Below are 17,402 nucleotides of genomic sequence, written 5' to 3' on the forward strand. Positions count from 1 at the left end.
ATATCTATAGTTCGTAAACAAGGATGTTCTCCCTAAGAATAATAATAATAATTGGTTATTGAGGAAAGGAAGATAGTGCAGTATCTGTCTTAACATCTCAGGTGCACGCTTCAACAGCGCCGTAAGGTGGGAGTAAAAGAGGAAAAAGAGGAAGAGGATTCTCGTTAAGAACTATTGCCCCACAAAGACCACGTACCTTCTCGTCGTTCCCAACTGTCTTTGCCCAGAAAATACAAAGGCCTCCAACGACGACCCGACCGCTAGGCAATACTTGTTTATCTGCGAGTAGTAACTCCAACTAAAGTACTACCTGACACCACTATCAACCGATGCCGCACATTAAGTAGAATGTGTGTTGAAGTTTTTGAGCGACTAAGAATAGCACCTACTAAGACAGCAGGAGCTCTCATGTTAATCCCATAACCAACAAGGTCATTCCAAAAGATCAGCATAGAGATCATTGACCTCCTTACGACGTCGTCCTTCAAAACGATACGGCGATGAACCGAACACCGTATGGGTAGATGCTGCATGTGACCAGCACGGAGTCACAGCGGTTGCGTATACTCCGTGTACCGCTCCAATTACAACCGAATTACACCAGGGAACTAACCCAGAGTAAACAGAATAAATAGCTATAGCGCTTGCGCTCGGCAGCTCTACTGCAACCTTTCTACTCAGTCTACCGAAAACTGTAATGCTAAATTATGCTAGGGGCAAAGTCTACCCTGCTACCTACGAAATACTGACCCAGAACCACCCTTCTCCTGCAGCACTGAGCTCATCTGGGTGCCCGCGCACTCTGGAAACCCAGGCATTGAGGCCGCCAAATCTTTAGACCGAGGGTCTAGAAAGCGGGCACAGACGGACCTCATGGGGGGTTTCTCAAAGGAGCGCGCGCCCACCTGAGCTGAACTCATTGCGAATGCTCATGCCGAAAGGCAATTATACCCCCCCCCCCCCCCCCATCCCCCGCCTCCTCCCTCACTACCAGGGAGTAACACCTAAGGCACCGTCTTCAATCGCGGACCATCCCTACACCCTCTCTACTCTCCCACTACCGAACCATTCCACCTTCCTACCGTCTGTCCAATGCACAGAAGGAAAACCTGACCCAATATATTCCTTGCCTGTCCGGCTTCACCTCCACCCGGCGGGCAGGGACCACTCCAAACATGGGAGGACTGGGAGACCTCACTACGCTCCATGGACTCATCAAGAGAAAACATCGTCGCCGGCCGCGCTGCCAGCGTCATGGAGAATACGCAATTAACAAGACTTCAGTGCAATCTTGGAGACAAACGGGTATCTCCAATATTGTTGATAGATCAAACAATATTTGCACTTAGAGCATGCAGGGGAGAAAAACGGCGAAGCATATCTTCATTGACTGTGTTCGGTCATAAAAGTGAGTAAGAGAAGAGTTGCCTCACGGAGCTTCACCAACGTTGCGACAAGAGGTTGGTCCGGAGGACGCGTTCATGAAGACAAGGAGGCGCCGTGCCAAGCTCAATGACATGAAACAATGCCGCCGCGTAAACGACTTATTTCGCTTTGTCTTAAAAACGAAGGCCACATATCGAACACTGCATTTATGGTGTCTGCCAGCTCATATATAATAAGTGTAGCTGTCCGAGATGTAAAACCGTTTTTTTTTTCTGACCATTCAAGCGATATTTTGACCCGAAGTGGTATTCTCGTATGACCCATCATTACGTCAAGAATTGCAAAACGGAAAGATTTGCTTAAACCTTCATGGGTATCGAAAATTATGTTGACTGGCGAATAGCAGAACGACGTGAGCAAAGAGTCAACGCACGGAGTTCCCTTGAAGGTGAAATATCAGGTCATATAAACCACAGAAGAAAAAAGGACGCTTCAGCAGTTTTCACGTTGCGGGGCACCTAGCTTCAAGTTCTTAATGAAGTCACAGGTGAAGTGCTGGCAGAGGCGCCTCGTTCGGTCGGAGCTTGGTAAGACCTCCAAGTAGCGGCAAGAACTGGGCAAGGCGTTGCGCACGCGCACCGAGACGCGCTCCGTCATGTGGGGGCTGCTCACAGCGAACCACTGCAACCGGGGAGCCATGCTTATAAGTTTGTAAAGGGGCTTCTTGCCCAGATACGTGTTCCTCAGGCATAGATGTGTTAGACCCAGCCTTATGCTTCCATTTGTTCCCATGTAGATTGATTTGAATGCTTTGCCGGTGAATGCCGTGTGTCCCAAGAACAAAACACGCAGGCTCTGACCGTGCAAGAGCACCATCTCGGCACCCGTGTCCCTCACGTGCGTGCGCTCAATATCGAAGACAACGAGGTTGGCGATCACGGGCTGTACGTCGGTCAGGCGTTGGTCGTTGAACAGGTAGCAGGCTTCGTAGCTAAGGGCACGAAGCGACGAGAACAGCTCCAGCTTGGCTAGCCCGATGGCAGGTGCGAATTCGCATTCGGCGAGGTCCAGCAGCCGGAGGTCGCGTGGGTATGGCCGGCCGTCTTCGACGGTGAAGAACTGCTCCGGACTGAACCACGACTGGCGCAGTGAGAGATGAGTGAGCGTCGGTGGCAGGTCGCACACTGTGACGTTGTTGTCTCGAAGGTGACGGGCGAGGAAGGCGTGAGTGATGTGCAAGACCTGCGAACAAGTGAGGACACTTGTAGAACCTTTTAGTACGCTACCACTTGTAGTGGGAATTCCCCGTATTTATCCGTTGCGTGTTTATCAAGAAGTTGACGTTTCAGTGTGTTGGGAAACAACAACAGCGCTGTATGGGATGGCTAGAGATGGGAAACTTTCTTATATCGCATTATCCATTCAATCCAGACGTCAGCGTCAATTCCTCCCATATTGGCTGGCAGGAAGCCAACTGGAGCGTCATATTGTTGCTATGCCAACGGTCTCCAGCATGAAAAAACCTCGTCACCAAGCAGGTGTTAAAGCACCAACACTGGTAACAAAGCAGCATCGTTTTTCTATGCCTAAAACGATTCGGCTACCGCGCAGCCTTTCCCGCATTCACGTCCAGAATTTCACGTTCACGTCCAGAATTTAATTTTCTAAACATCAAATGCCGTTCCGTCACCAAGTGCGCTTAATTAGCTGAAATCTAATTTAAATGGAGTTTCGGATCCCAGGGCTAACTGCCGCTTTCATGCTTGGTGTCCGTAACTTCATCTACTTTATCGTCCAGAGTGGGCCCAGATCCTAGAGCAGCTCATCCATGTTTTGTAATTTGGTTTTATCGATGAGGGAAGGCATCCGGACAAAAACGACTGAGCATTCATTTTTCTTCATTTAAAACTTTGACGTCCTGCTAACTGAAGATCACAACAATTGCTGGCGTTAAAGAAGCGCTATTTTTATTACAGAATGTACGTGTTTCTTCCACATCGACTACTCCGGTCCCATAGCGCTCGTGTAAGACTTTGGGCTCGGGTTTGAACGAGGGGACCCTTCGTTAAGCGCTGCCATCATGAAACGCTCACCCTGAGTGAGGGGCAGTGATCGGCCAGGTAGGCGAAGAACGCTCGCGGAAAGTCTCTCTCCTCATCCTCGGCGGTGGATGTGTCCATGGAACGGGTTATGTGCAGTTCCACGATGTTGGCGTCGACGTGGGTGTCGAGAAGGCTGTGCACCTGTCTGGCCTTGAGCGGGAATGACGTCACGCGTAGCACACGCCGGAGCGAGAAGTCGCGTGCCACACGCCACCATCGGCCACATACCCTGGAATGAAGAGGCGTGCGCTAGTGTTGTCGCATTGTTTTATTTGACACAAATATAAGCGGTAACGTATACGTGAGCTCTAGCAGAGGCAAACCTCCTTAATTCCGATGTTCAAGAGCCGTTAATTCACCGCCGCAGAGCCAGAATCTTTTTAAGCTAAAAGTGATCTCACATCTATAGCATTCAGACAAGGTGTACATGAAGGATTCCGGCGCGGTGATTTTCCTCACCGCTCTGAACTGGAGAGGGTACAAATAAAGACGTGGGAATGGAGGCATAATGTTCTCTTGCCGCTTACTGATGGCGTCGTTGCTAGCGTAATTTCCCACGTACTGAACGTTTGCGGAATACATTGCCTGAGTATGATTCCTGCTACACCAACCTTACACCACCGTCGACATATGGAGAGAACCATTTGTCGCTACTACCACCCCATGGTCTTCGCTATGGTGATTATTCGGATTTCTGCCACTCTACAGCGGAATACATAGTACGTGCGGATGAGAGGCCCCGGACTGGCACCAATACGAAAAATGACATCTTGGACATCATTTCATGTCCTCCACTGAGATCCCAGACGCGACTAGTGACTGGCTAACGGCTGTGCCCGTCCAAACCGAAACTCCTGACTGATCGCTAGTTACTTATCTTCTGCACCTTTAGCAAATCAGCTTGTTAGAAAATCCTGACTGATCGGTAGTTGCCCGCCTTATGCACCTTTTTGCAGATTAGTTTGGTGCACGTCAGTTCCCGCAGGAAGACCAGCTTCCTCGTGACTGCAAGGCAACCCTGGCGTGTAGATACCACTGAGGTGCAGAGGAAGGTCCCATAACGCGCACGCAAGCTTCAAAAGAGTATGAGACTCAGGAATGTGGAATTTTATACAGATGGATATTGGGCCGTGAGCTACTGTGCCGCACCTTTGTTTCAACATCTGACGCAACGTTTATCTGCCACTCTTCCGAACACACGTTTGCTCTTGGCTTTTCGGCAATAAGCGCGAGGAGACGATAAGCCGACAACTGGGCCTGCAGGAGATCTTTAGATCTATGTGATCTCATTTGTTTAGGAATTTTCTCACTTTCCTCAGTGCTAAAGTGCTGAGATGCTGCAAAGACGGTGGGACGCATCGTATTTACGCAAGGCGCTGGTTTATTTCATGTGCTGAAGCTTAATGGGGAATCCAAGATAAAGCAGCCTCCTAACTGTTATTAGCTCACACTAACTATAGAAGTGTGTGATGAGAGGCTAGTTGGTAAGGCATTCTGTAGACATAAAACTACGCAGGAGACAGGACACAGAAAAGATGCAGAAAGGATGAGCGTAGACTAACAACTAATTTATTGAAGGAAACGACCTTCCTTCACGAGCAACGCATGCGCAAGCAAACTTGACGCCAAAAGCAAAAGTACTATATCATATCAACCCAAAAAGTCAAGTTCTTTCTGATACAGGTGAATTGATGCCTCGCTAACATATTTTCCCTACCATATCTAGCAATTTACCACGCTTCCAGAATCTCGCTTTCAAATCAATGACAAGAAGAAAAAAGTGTTTTCTACGTTGCTTTTCAAGCACACGAAGATTCAGGCTGCGCGAAGGACAGGAAGGTACGCGAGATTTTCTAAGCCTGGCAAATTGCTAGATACGGTTCGGAAAAATGCGTTAGTGAGGCATAACATCACCTGTATCAGAAAGAACTTGACCTTTTGAGTTGATAAGATAGGGTGCTTTTGCTTTTGGCGTTAAGATTGGTTGCGCATGCGTAGCTCTTGAAGGAATGTCGTTTCGTTCAATAAATCAGTTGTTGTTCTACGCTCGTCCTGTCTGCATCTTTTCTGTCTATTCTCTCCTGTGTAGTTTTATGTCTTCAGAATCACACTAAGTGCACTATCGTTATAAACTAGAAAGAAGCGTTGAATAGCGCTTGATGCCACATTTAATAAAGTGGAGAGAGAAATACGTGCTCAGCGATGTAGTGCCACGCCGGCATCTTTCGGCTAACATGCTTCGTCTAATCTCCGAAGGAACGACTGGAAGGTGATGCACTGCGTAGCAGTGATGGCCGACTTACCCCGCGCAGGCGCATACATCGTCGAACGACGTCAGGTGCCCGAACACCTCCAAGAGAAGGCTGTCCGGCAGATGCTCGATCTCCATGGCCGGCACTTCTTCCTTCTTCTTCTTCTTGTACTCCGTAACTTTTTCCTTCGAACGTGCACGTGGCGCTTTTCTTCCACTTAGAGCGGCTGCCGTCAGAGAAAAATTCAGGGGGCAGTTTGTCTAAAGGGCGTAGAGGCGAAAGCGTTTCCGCACAAAGATTCGCCTGTATCAGTGGAACTCGACAGCGTGTTGTTGCGCTGCCAGGCAGTCTACGGAACGCTGCCACCCGTTCGGCGCAAATACCTACAGGATATGGTCCGCGTCTGGCGCGGAAAGAAGAACGCGGCGGCTGCATCGAGGGACGCTGGTGCTGGTGCCGCCCAGCAACAGGCGCCGGCTAGCTCTGCGCATGCGCAGGGCGGGAGCGCGCTGAACGCAGCCTCGAAGCGCTCCAAGCAACTCCGCTGGCGGCCGCAGAACACGCTGCGCATCGACAAAGACGACATCGTCGTGGTGCCCAAACCGGAAAACACGGTCGACCTCAAGGCAACTTTTGGTCCTGGACAAGCCGGCGCAGCAATCCGCAGCTTCCTCGGGGACCCCTCACAAATGTGGGACTTGCGGTGTGGCCCGATTAGGACCAAAACGTGCTAGTATGTGAGCTGAAATCAGTCGACGCCGCGGAGAAGCTACTCCAAGACATACGCAAAGGCATAGCGAACGCTATGAAATAGCGCCATTCGTACTGCGCATGCGTCGAACGCTATTTCAAACCGATGGCTTACTTACGTTCGCGTTACGTACACTATTTTTCGAATTTAGCGTGGGTGCTCTTGCGTACGCCAGGAAAAATAGCGTTGTCAACATGGCGGCGCCCACGTCGCCCGCTTGGGAGAGAAGATGCCATGTTATTGGGTTTTTAGGCACATTCATTGCCCTCAAATAGAACGTGTGATATTCGCTTTGCCTCCTCTCGCCGACTGCAGAACGAATGAGTGATAAACTTGCCCTATTTTGGATTCTGTGTAACGATTCCGCCGTTCCTAACCCTATCAAAACACCGCCGACTGTGGATTGGCTTGATTTGAATTTTTATGCCGAGGTAGTCATAGCCTTGCCAAAAGTAACCGTTTCGGCCGTTTCGGCTGTAGGGCAGTAGGGGTCCGAGAGAATAGTAGTACATACCATGACGTTCGTACAGAACCTTGCTCGGTTCGGTTACCTACTTACCTCGGTTACCTACTTGGATGCCAATGTGAAGGTATTGAACACTGTCACAGGCTTGGCAAGCAAACAACTGAAAAGACGAGACCTGTCATTTTTAAACTGCTAGACTTTAGAACCAAGCTTTCCATCCTTAAAAACGCCAGAAAACTAAAAGGATCTGATACGCACATTAGTGAAGACTTTTCTGCGCGTGTACGGCACATTATGAAGGCTCTCTGGGACAACTCGGTTGATATCCGCAAAGAAGCAGATAAGTATAGGTTGCAATACGATTCCCTGATAGTCGACAGTGTTCGTTACACTTGGGATGATGTTTCCAAAAGGATTGTCAAGGCTGCACGTGCTGCAGTGCCTAGGGACACAGAGTGACTCGTTAATGAGCAGAAAGGTAGAAATGAGCAGAAAGAAAAGCAGAAACTGACTCTTTTGAACTTAAACGCTAGAAGCTTGCTTAATAAGATTGAAGATTTCAATTGGCTTGTAGAGTGTTACACTCCATCAGTTATTTGGTTGGTTGGTTGGTTTATAGGGTTTAACGTCCCAAAGCGACTAAGGCTATGAGAGACGCCGTAGTGGAGGGCTCCGGAAATTTCGACCACCTGGGGTTCTTTAACGTGCACTGACATCGCACAGTACACGGGCCTCGAATTTCTCCTCTGTTGTGTCCCCTTATTGCTTTTGTGTGTGTGCGCCCCCGCACCCTCCTCCTGTTCTGGGAAGCCACTCCCTCCCGTGGACGCTTCTCAGCTCCCTCCTTTCTTCGGGCGGCCAGTTCGGCTCCTGCCTCGGTCGACGCTGGTCGCACCCTCATCGGCTTTAAATAAACCAAGTCTTAAAGTACCGTGTGCGTCTTCGCTGCATTCAACACAGCGACCGGACACGACAGTGGCGACGAGAAAGTGGATTCGACCCGCGCTACGCAACGCTATTGACAAGCCATGGCTACGCGAGGGTTTCCCAATCAGCTACCAGAGTTCAACGGCTCATCGTGGTCATCGTGGGTTGGACGCCTTCAGTTCTACTTTGAAGCTAACAACATCACAGACCCAGCCTTGAAGAGGGCCAACCTGCTGACGCTGTGCGGGGAGCAGACCTACGATACTGTCTGCGCCCTTATTCAGCCAAGCACACCAGCGGCAGTGTCTTACGACGACATCGTAAAAGCGCTGCAAAAGCACTACGACCCAAGGCCATCCGAGGTCTACAGCCGGGCTCGCTTCCAACGACGAGATCAACTGGGAGGAGAAACTGTGAGCGCCTACGTAGCCGCGCTCAAGAAGCTCGCTGCCGACTGCAATTTTGGAACGCTGTCGACAACAGCTACCGGGCAGGAGGGAGACGCAGCTTCTTCTGCTAACACCACCATGCTTCCCTTGGACGTGATGTTACGCGACAGATTTGTGTGCGGACTGAGTGACGAGTCACTGCAGCAGCGCCTGTTCGCTGAGAAGGACCTCACATTCAGCAAAGCTTACGACATCGCCGTTCGAGCGGAGAGCGCCGGTCACCAGCAGAGAGGGATTCGCCGGAACACCGAGCCGGTACACCAGACAAGCAACCAGGTGCGCAAGCCTTCTGTTGTTGTAAAATCGGTCAAAAAGGCACAACGCTGCTGGCGGTGTGACGACCAACACAACCCCCAGGGATGTCGATTCCAGTCAGCCACGTGCAATTTTTGCCACAAGCGAGGGCATATCGAAAGAGCATGCATTACGAAACGGAGACTTGCCAAGATAAAGTCACCTTCCCAGCCTAATCACAGCGTCAACGCCTCAGAGAATACGCCGCTATCTGATCTCCATGGAGCAACATCAGCAACACCATCTGTGTTGTACGACCTGAACACCATGAATCTCGGCACGCGACCGAAGATTTTTACAGAAGTAAGCGTACATCACCAGCTGATTAAGTTCGAGGTGGACTCCGGCGCAGCCTGTACTCTGATCAGTGAGGACACGTTCCGAACTTCATGGCCATCTGACGCACCCGCCCTGCAACAAGACGACACGCACCTGCGAACGTGGTCAGGACAGAATCTGCCACTATTGGGCTCTGCCAACATGCAGGTTAACTACAACGGCCAGACCCATACGCTACCTCTGCTTGTTGTGAAGGGCACAGGATCAAGCCTTCTAGGGAGAAACTGGTTTTCTCCACTAGGCGTGATGATATGCGGCAAACATCAAAACGCCGATGCGCTAAGCCGTCTGCCACTAGACGCAACTGTTGACGAACCATTTCCACCAGGAGACGTTCTGATGTTCGAAGCACTGCCAGAACCTCCGCTTACAGCAGGCACAGTTGCAGCATCTACGCAGAAGTGCGCAGCTCTCCGGCTAGTTTACACAGCTGTTCAACAAGGCAACGTGCATAAACTCAAAGGGGACAACTTCGACGCTTACCGCAGGCGAGCTACAGAGTTGAGCACCCATCGCGGCTGCATCATATTTGGGTCCCGAGTTGTGATGCCGAGAGAACTACGCGCACAAGCTATGTCTCTCATCCACGCCGGACATCGGGGCATCGTTGCAATGAAAAAGTGTGCCAGAAGCTACATGTGTTGGCCTGGCATTGACAACGACATCGAAACAGTGGTGCGAGAATGCAAGCCTTGCCAGAGCAGCCGGAGCGCCCCGCCGAAAGCTCCTGTCCCAGAATGGGAAAAGCCAGACACACCATGGCACACACTGCACATTGATTTTGCAGGACCAATTGAGGGCTGCACTTTCCTTGTGGTCGTAGATGCCTACACAAAGTGGCTTGAGATAAGGCAAATGGGACAGACGACTTCGGCAGCAGTCATTGACAACCTCCGATCACTATTTGCAACGTTCGGCCTGCCGCGCAAGGTAGTGTCGGACAACGGAACACCGTTTGTGTCTGCGGAGATCCTCAAGTTTTATCGCGACAACGGGATCTCATCAGTTACATCGGCCCCCTACCACCCAGCGACAAACGGACAAGCCGAGCGCTACGTAGCCGAGCTAAAACGCGCCCTTGAAAGAGATCAGACAGGCTCGCTGCAGCGCCGCCTTGCGCGCTTTCTCTTCAAGCAGCATACGACGGTTCAGAGCACAACAGGCGAGACCCCCTCGAAAATGATGTTCGAGCGTGAAATGCGAACCCAGCTCACAGCCATCCTCCCCGAGCCAAAGGCAGAGACGTTCCGGGAAGAAAAAGCAATTCCGCGCTGCGGCACGCTTAATGAGGGGCAGCGCGTCCTCGCCCGACAGTTTCTGAAAAAGCCACGCTGGGAGGAAGCTACAATTGTCAGACGCATAGGCCTGCGCTCTTGGCTCGTCAACATACATGGCACAGTAGCACGCCGACATCTCAACCAGCTGCGTAGATTTACGACGCCGTCTGAGAGCTGTCCGCCAGCGGAGAGAACACGTGCACCATTTTCCCACATAGCCTGGCACCTCTTCCCGGAAGAAGAGACTTCGCCCAGGACAGACCTAGGAGACACAGCGAACAACAGCCAGCCTACAAGTGTTTCTCCCCCGAGCGCACAAAGCCAGCGCGCCTCCACGCGTGAGCGCCGACCCCCTGCACGATACCAGGCAACTTTCTAAGGGGGAAGGAAGTGTTGTGTCCCCTTATTGCTTTTGTGTGTGTGCGCCCCCGCACCCTCCTCCTGTTCTGGGAAGCCACTCCCTCCCGTGGACGCTTCTCAGCTCCCTCCTTTCTTCGGGCGGCCAGTTCGGCTCCTGCCTCGGTCGACGCTGGTCGCACCCTCATCGGCTTTAAATAAACCAAGTCTTAAAGTACCGTGTGCGTCTTCGCTGCATTCAACACAGCGACCGGACACGACATCCTCCAAAGAAATTCAACCGCCGCGGCCGGGATCGAACCCGCGTCTTTCGGGACAGCAGCCGAGCACCATAGCCACTGAGCCACCGCGTCGGCCTCATCAGTTATTTGCGTAACAGAAACATGGTTGGACAACTCCATATCAGATGTAGAATTTTTTTGCCTCCAGATTACTCGGTTATCAGAAACGACAGGCAGTTTGCTAGAGGAGGGGGCGTAGCTCTGTTCATTAGAAAAGGCATTGATATTTTTGTATTGCCAGAACTTCCGAATAATGAGTCTGTTTGGTGCCGGATAAACATTTCTGGTTTCGTGACAGTTGTGGGTGCTGTGTACCGTCCGCCCGGTACGGAAAACATTTTCTCGCATATTACAGAATACATAGCGAAACACAGGCTCCACAAGTATAAAATGACCATTACAGGTGATTTCAATGCTCCTTGTATCGATTGGACGGTGTTAATTTCAACAGGTCGTGACAAGGCTGTTTGTGAATCCCTAATTAATGTGGCTATATCATTTGATTTAACACAAGTCGTTGAATGTCCAACTCGAGTAAACTCTGTTCTTGACCATGTTTTTGTTAATGAACAGTTGCTGCAATACGGATTTTAGTGTGATGTAGTCGACGGACTGTCAGATCACAAGTGTGTTTTCGTGCAATTTAATGTGGTTTGTGAGCCCCATCAGCCGAGTTTCAATATTGTTAAAGATTTTACCCGTGCCAACGACCGTGCTATTACTGAACTGCTAGCGTCGTCTTTCGGAGATTTCGTGACAGGCAGTGAAACGTGCGGTGTTGATACTTTGTTAGAGCAGTTTTATAATTTAGTACTTGGCTGTGCGCTTCATTTCGTCCCCACAAAATGTGTGAAACATAACCCGAAGCATCCGTGGTACACTAGAGACAGAATTCATCTCATAAGACGCATCAAGCGCTTGCGCAAGCGCAGCCGGCCTGGAAACGAAAGCCGCGATTCACTACTACTTTCACTCAAGTCGGAGCTAAAGACAGAAGACAAGCTAACCACTTTTACTTCAACACAACACTGTCAACATTCATGAAAGAGAACCCATCGAAATTTTGGAAAACAATATTACCCTCTTCCCATCACTCTGTATCCTTCATTATCAACGAGCAGCCTTGCGCTGATCCCGTAACCATTTCTGAAGCCGTCAATAGCTACTTTCACTCTGTCTTTCATCTTGATGATGGTACCAATCCTCCCTTCATACATAGCTCGGAACACCAGTTACCCAACCTCGAAGTAAGTTACGCTGGGGTTCACAATCTGTTAGTAAAAATTGACACAACTAAAAGTGCGGGACCAGACGCCATACCTAACATGTTTTTAAAGAGGTACTTGGAATGGAGTGCCCGTTACCTTACAGTGATTTCAACAAATCACTGCACACATCCTTCGTTCCCCGGGCTTGGAAAATTGCCAATGTAATCCCGGTGTTTAAATCTGGCGATAAACAACAAATTAGTAATTACCGACCAATCTCCCTAATTTACACTTGCTGCAAGCTTCTTGAGCCCATTATTCACAAGCACCTTGTTCAGTTCTTAACTTGTCATAATCTACTGTCACACTGTCAGCACGGTTTTCGATCTGGTTTTTCCACTGTCACTCAGCTCATTGAATTTACTCACGACATCGCTTCCGCTTTAAATAACCGTGATCAAATCGATGCAATATTTATAGATTACTCCAAAGCATTTGACATGGTCTGCAATAATAAGCTTCTTCGTAAACTACGCACCATGTTTAACGGCAATAAGTTACTGGACTGGATAACCGACTACTTATACTTAAGATCCCAGTTCGTCCCTTTTAACCATGCACAGTCATCGTCAGTCACTGTAACTTCAGGTGTGCCCCAAGGGTCGGTGCTTGGGCCTCTACTCTTTATAATTTTTATTAATGATGTAGCTAATGTTACTAACGACACCGCAGTGAAGTTACGCCTATATGCCGATGACTGTGTGCTTTACCGCAACGTTGCTAACGCCGATGATCAACAGGAACTAAACAAATTGTTTTCATTGTTCTGTGAATGGAGTAATGCATGGCAAATGAAAATTAATTTCCCTAAAACAGTTGCAATGACCTTTGGTAACAAAAAGAATCCGCTGCATTTCTCTTACAGTAACAACGGTAACTGCTTGACCCACGTCAGCGAGTTCAGATACCTGGGCGTTATATTTTCGCATAACTTAAAATGGAATGCTCACATACATAACATATCTGGGAAAGCACTTCGCAAACTTGGTTATCTCAAACGAACCTTAAAAAATGCCACGAAGGAATGTAAATTAACTGCTTACAAATCACTAGTTCGTCCTATCCTGGAGTACACCTCAATTGTCTGGTCCCCTCATTACGGGCGCGACATTGACCGTTTAGAATCTGTTAAAAAAAAAGCAATAAGATTCATCTTCAGCCGGTATGATCGCAAGTTTTCACATTCTTCCCATATGCACAGTTAATAGACCCTTTAGAAAATTCAGTCTGGCAACTCGGCAGGCATCATCATCAGCAACTTTCGTCGGCGTCGTGCGCCATATTTTGGGCACCTTTAGCTGGAAGACGCGCAGCTATAGCGCTCTGCACAGCCTTTGCACTAGTTTCCACCTTGTGGCATGTCTGGTTGCGTTTGTGAAAGCGATGGCGGAAAATTTGCAGAGGTCGAGGGACCTGACTGTCATCCCGGGCGGATTTTCAGAAAGGCTTTTGGACTCCTATCGTCCGGCCGCACCTCTCAGTGAAGCTACAAGCCGGTATCACTGCGATCCGTCGACAGTGCGCGTTGCCGTGTTACCCTGCAGGTCGAATCTACTGTCGATAAAGGAGGGCTAACAACACTTGGACCGGACTCGACTACGAGCAGGCGCACTGCAGGGCGAAATGCGTGTGGATCCGGATACGGGCGCTCGATCAGCGATCTAGGCCTAGCGACGACTAGGGCAGTCGGGGACCAGCGCGCAGCTCGTCGCCCGGTGTCGCCGCGGGCGGTGTCGTTGCCGAAAGCTCCACTCTAGCACAGGCATGCTGTCGTTGCTAGAATCTAGCAAGCATCCTTTCTGGTAGAATGGCCGTTTTGTATTTTCTTGTGCGAACGTGAAGTAAGCTGAGCCTGCCGGCCGGCCAGCCTGGATCCCCTGCCGGCGTCATAAAAACGAGCTAATGAGTGTTCTCGACGTAAATAACAAGCCCTGTGATAGGGAAATGAGAAAATACATCATTTTTCTGGGTCATTGGTCAATACCGAGTTGCTGGTAAAAGTGACAACTGTGGTACGAGCGAATTTGTTGCGAGAACCGCCTCGAAGCTGCCGCTGGCCCGACGCTGGGGTCCGGCTCGACTGGCGCCCGCTAGCTCCGCTGCTGAAGGCGCCGTAGAAATTGACCATACTATTATTTTATTGTGAGATGATGCTGTTAACAGCAAAGCGGAGTGAAGAATAGGCCTTCAATTATAGCGCAGGCGACTTCCGAAGCGCCGGCCCCTGCCGCTTCGATGCGAAGCAGGCTATAGGCCAAGGACGACCACGGCAGACAGGCAGCCGCAGAGCTCTTCGCCCGGAGCGCCCGCGAGCGGTGCCGTTGCCCAAAGCTCGCAACATCAGCTGGCATGCTTTGTCGCCGCTCGAGTATAGCTGGCAGTCTTTCTGATAACAAGGCAATGCCGTCTTTTCTTGCAATATTTGTACACCAAGCCAAGCAGCGCTCAGGCACTGCTGCGCTGCGGCGAAGTGCGACACCGGTTGTCGGCGGAGCTTGGGTAGAGCGGCGCAGCAGTGCTTGCCGCTGCGTGTGTCCCTGCTTGCTGTGGTGTGGCAGTTCGGAAGCGGCGCGACGGACGTGTTGCCGGACATGTGTCTCCTGCCTTAGCCAGAGTGCACAGGCCCTGACCGAACGAAAACACACAGCTGCTGCTGCTGCACTCCGCCTATGTCGCCGTCGTTTGCTGCATGTTCGCAACGGAGAGAACGACGGCGCTCCTCGCCGCGCCGCATCGTCGTGCTCTTTTTCGCGCACACGGAACTCTCTATGAATGGACGTGGATTCTTGAAAATCCAAAACAAGCGCGTTTGAGCTACGTTTTGATTTTGTGACGCGCCGAAACAGTCGCCAGCATCGGAATGCATGTCCTCGAGTGCGCCGAAGGTGGCACCTTTATTTTTGTGCTCACTATACAGCGGAGCGGTTACACGGTAGAAGGAACATTTCGCTGCTCTTTCAATACTTATATCATTTATTTTAATGTGAAAACGAACAGGTCACGGACGAGAAGAAATAAGCATGCAGCTACTTTATGCGCTCCGTGCTCTGGAAACACAGCTTGTTTCCGTGCGCGTCTCTTCGCCGCGCTGGCTGCAGAAAGGCACACAGCAGCATGCCGGCATCGCGACTATAGCTTGGTGCAGATAGCCAATGTCAAGGAACATGGCTAGGACACAGAAACAAGAAAATTGCGCTTGTTGTGGCTTCGCCGGGCGCGCGTACTTTTCAATCTGGCCCGAGCGCATACCGGCAGGCGTATGCCCAAGTAATGGCGGAGGCACCGCGGTTTGCGCACCACACACCAGATGGCGCTGAATTTCCTAAAGGGTCGATCTTTTATCCTTACAAACTTTAGAACATAGGCGCACAAGTGAACGCATCATTATGGTGCACAAGATCGTTCACACACCATCTGGCATTCAGGCCCCTTCAAATTTGTGTCATCATGCGCATCTGACCCGACGCAACCACCCATTAAACATTGTTCCCTTCGAACCACATATAGATTGTACTAAATTTTCTTTTTTTCCTCTAACCGTAGAAATTTGGAATGGATTGGACGGCTCACTTCGTTCATTGCCAATTGAAGAGTTTTTTTTTCAGTTGCCTGACAATTTGACCCGTTGATCTGTTTTTAATACTTCTGTGTTATCTATTTCTATGCTACCCATGTTATTTGTTTTTACTCATGTATTTACCCACTCCTGCTATGTCTCTCCTCAGAGACACCAGTATTTATAAAATAAATAAAAAAAAGCTAGGCCCTGCCTCGACTGCGCAGTGCGCGACTCATCGGGGACGCCATGCAACCGGCTGTCTACGTGATACGACTTGGATCAGCTTGGCCAATGCCTTGGCGAACCGCGAAAAATACGACACAAAATGCTTTTACAGTATAACACCAGATGGTGCCACTGGGGCCTTAGCTATCGTTGCGTTCGGGCGGTTCTACAGTAAACTAAAAGTGCTCTTGCGACTTCCACGGTAACCTCCCGGTAAATGCTTGCGTATAGCGTACGTAAGACCTCGTACGCTATACTAAAACTCTCTATTAAGGCGAAAGCCTTTAATGCCTAATACTGTCGTTAGCATCCGTGTCGGCAGATTTGTCAGCGTTTCGGCGTCACTGGTTAAAAAAAACTGCGTCCAGGCTGGGAGTCTAACCACGGCCTTGGGCATTTGCAGCGGAGACGCTACCATTCCGCCGCGAAGGCCCAATGTTTGAGAATGAAATCAATATAAGCGCATCTAGCGAATGCATGGGTTTCATAAATCAATTAACAGGAATAAAAAATTAAAATGTAAAAAGAAGAAAAGAAATACAAATAAAACAGAAAAAGAAACATATATACGAGCCATAAAAATAAGAAAATAAAAATGAAATAAAATAATAGTGTGAAAAGTAGAAAAAAAAACAAAAGATAAGAAATAAAAATAAGAATACGAATAAAATGAAAAAATAAAATATGAAAAATATAACAAATAAAAATAAACTGTAGGCCAGGAAAAGTTTTCGCTTTGCAGCACTTTAGAGAGAAAAAAAATGGTCGTGGTTTAGTTCTGGTTAAACCCGAAGGATTGCATAAGCAGCACCTGCGCGTTACCATATATTACTGCGTGGGCTACATTGCCCACAGTCTCGTCGTTTCGCGGGCTCTTGCACGACCACACTGCGCATGCGCTAGGAGCAAGTGACGTTATTCGCACAGCTGCCATGCCATAGCCTCGCCGCGCGCGGTCGGCTGCCTTTCCTTAAATTGATCGGAGTACAAAACGTTGACAACCACAATGAACACAATGAACGCCTATCGCTTTAGCGCCGCGTCTCTGGCACATCCTTGTCAACACTGGCAGCTCACAACTCTCTCTCATCACCCCACGGGCCGAGGAGCACAGTTCAGGCGTCCACTGACCCAGGGCGTCATTATGCGAACTTCCTTTCCTTAAAATGATCGGAGTGTAAAACGTGGTCAACGCCAACGCCAATGAACACAACGAACGCCGACGACCTATGGCTTGGTAAATTGGTTTTTGAGGAAAGGAAATCGCAGTATTTGTCTCGCATATATCGGCGTACACCTGAACTGCGCCGTAAGGGAATGGAGCAAGGTAGGAGTGAAAGAAGGAACGGTGCGAGTTGGTCGCCCATAATCTACAGCTGGTATGACATCACAGCGGAAACTTGCCTACTCCTTCGCTCGAACGCGCGCGCATGAACGCCTCACGCAACACAACAACAGAGCGAGTTGGT

This window comes from Amblyomma mixtum, chromosome 1, assembly GCF_055824585.1.
Source record: "Amblyomma mixtum isolate Tamu chromosome 1, ASM5582458v1, whole genome shotgun sequence".
Lineage (NCBI taxonomy): Eukaryota > Metazoa > Arthropoda > Arachnida > Ixodida > Ixodidae > Amblyomma > Amblyomma mixtum.